At 65.7% G+C, this 2,500-nt stretch overlaps 1 non-coding gene across 1 annotated transcript; it reads left to right on the top strand.

The window, feature by feature from the left end:
- The first annotated feature begins 1,304 nt into the window (after positions 1-1,304).
- Positions 1,305-1,458, top strand: LOC140473103 (5.8S ribosomal RNA). Its single transcript, XR_011958092.1, has one exon. It is a non-coding gene; the product is annotated as a 5.8S ribosomal RNA (ribosomal RNA).
- Positions 1,459-2,500: the final 1,042 nt, after the last annotated feature.

Here is a 2,500-nt window from a genome sequence, read left to right as displayed (position 1 = left end):
CAGGAGAGCTCGTCGGGGTAGCAGGCCCTGCAGCCGTGGTCACCGCCAAATCGCCACAACTCGAGCAAGTGAAAAAAAAAGTAACAAATAAGAAAGGATCGTCGGCTTGGGGGTACGCCCGTTTCCGTTTCAACTTGTCTCGCGAGGGTGGTTTCGGGGCCAGCAGGAGAGCTCGTCGGGGTAGCAGGCCCTGCAGCCGTGGTCACCGCCAAACCCCCCACAACTGTTGGGCGCCTACCTGCGCGGGGCAGGAGGACACTTTCCGATTTCAAATCTCCGTTTGCCGAGTCCACCCCGAACGCACGCGGGCGGGCGGGTTCGCATCACCCTTCGTCACAAGGGGCGAAGCCCGTTCCACCGTCTCGTCAGTAGTGCCGACCGGTCTGTGATCGACGAGGGGAGCCACACCAGGTCCGGCCCTGCTGCTTGGCGGCACCGCGTCGTCGGGAGCTCGCGACAGACGGAGGGTTTCGGTGTACTCTCCAGCCACGGGAAACGAAGCCGGTGATGCAGGCGCCGGTCTTTCGCTCCCAAATCGGCTGGGTTTACATCGTTGCTATCTAGTCACGCTCCCTTCAAACCCGACGGGGTACCTATTCCCCTCACCCGTCTGTGCGTATACAGCCTCTTTGCACTTGCGGGATGGGGGTGGTGGTTTAAAGACTCTCGAGTTGCCGCCCGTCGGTCTCCGAGCTCCGTGCAGTAGTGATCCCCAGCGAACTGCCAGCAGGGCGAACGAGCGATCCCGCTCTCGGTCGGGGCGCCTGGCGTCGATCGGTGGTCGGTGGCTTGCGGGCAAGCTGCGCTGTGAGTGTGGGAACGAGTATGACGAGCCGTTGCCGCGACTCCCAGTCCACCTCGGCGGTGGCTGGGCCGGGCGGGCGTCTGCTCGGGCGAGTGCCGCCCCCGCCTCCTCGCAGGAAGTCCGCTCGCCGACACGCCGCCACGTGCACGCGTCAGTGACGCTGCCGAACCGATGGCCGGTGCCCGTTCCCGCCTCTGCTTTTCCTAGGGCAAAGCTGCTGCACGCCTCGTGATACTAGGCGGGCGACATGGTGGCGGTGATCCTGCCTCCGTCGCTGCGGTGCGTTGGGGCACGCATCGCCTCTTGGGCGCCCTGTCCTCCTCCCCCCAATAGACGTATGTTTCTGCGGGCCGCACCAGGATGGTGCTCCCCATCGCTTCACGCCACCCTGCTCCGCCCGCACGCCGGCGTGCAGGTGGCTGTAGCTCAAGGTGGGGAGCGTATGTGCGGTCCGGGTCGCTTTCCTCTGGCGAGGGAGAGACCTAAAACAAACTCAGACAACTCTTGACGGTGGATCACTCGGCTCGTGCGTCGATGACGAACGCAGCTAGCTGCGAGAATTAATGTGAATTGCAGGACACATTGATCATCGACACTTTGAACGCACTTTGCGGCCCCGGGTTCTTCCCGGGGCCACGCCTGTCTGAGGGTCGTTTGGCAATCAATCGCACTCGCCTTGGCTGGCGAGAGCGCGGCTGGGGTGTCGCAGAGGACCCGTCCTCTTTGTCCCCCTAAGTTCAGACTCCGGAGCCCTCCGGCGTCGGAGCGCTTGGCCTTTCCCCCCCACCCTGCACATTCCGTTCGTCAGGCTCGACGCCATCCCCCCGCCGGGGAGCGCGGCCTGGCGTCCGTCTGTGTCGTGGCAGTGGGGCCAGCACGGCTGTCACCGGTCCCAGAATGGCTGTCGGTGGTTCACACTGTGTGTGTGTGCCAACCCTCCTGGTCTCTGGGACACGGAGCTGCCACGAAGTGTTGAGCCTCCAGTGGGGGGTCTGCCTAAGCTCTGCACGTCCGCATTGGGTCCGTCTCTCGGTTGGCTGGCAGTGGAAAGAGTGAAGGGAGCCGCGGAGGTCCGGTGCTGGTGCGCCGCCGGCCTGACCGTGGAGCTCGCCGGTTTGACACGCTGACCCGACTCGATGGTTGATCGATTGAGAGTGCTGGGAGCTGCAGGCCGCCCGCTGCTGCAGCCGCCCGTCTCGTGGTTCGTCCTCGGCCTTAAGTGGCCGGCGGGGCGTCTGATCCTGTCTCCCCTGCTGGCGCTGAGTGCCTGGCCGAGGGAGGAGGTTTTCGTCGAACGCTGTGACTTGGACGGTCGCACGCGCGTGGATCGCTGGCTCTTGGCTCTCCCGTTCAGTCCGCACGTTTTCCGCTCCGTCCTGCCACCGGTCTCGGGAGGTACGGAGGGGTTGGCGGGCGTGGTGTGTGCTCCGTCACCGTGCAGGCACACCTACCACGCCGTCGGCCGACCCCCGCACGGTCCTCCTGGCCATCGGGAGGACGGCGGAACGTCGGGCTGTCGGGGGCCAAGTCGCCAGAAGGCCACCGCTGTGTCTTCCGTACCCTGTCACCGTCGGCGTGCCTTCCTCAACTCGTCCGACTCGGGGCCGCTGGGTTCAGGAGCGGCGTCGCCCGCCGGCCCCACTGAAGGCCGTGCCGTTCCGCGGCTGGCGATCGATGTGCGTGGCGTGCCTGCGC

This window comes from Chiloscyllium punctatum, unplaced genomic scaffold (assembly GCF_047496795.1).
Source record: "Chiloscyllium punctatum isolate Juve2018m unplaced genomic scaffold, sChiPun1.3 scaffold_516, whole genome shotgun sequence".
NCBI classification, from domain to species: Eukaryota; Metazoa; Chordata; class Chondrichthyes; order Orectolobiformes; family Hemiscylliidae; genus Chiloscyllium; species Chiloscyllium punctatum.
Note: the sequence above shows the minus strand (reverse complement) of the source record. Positions and strands in the feature narration are given on the sequence as shown.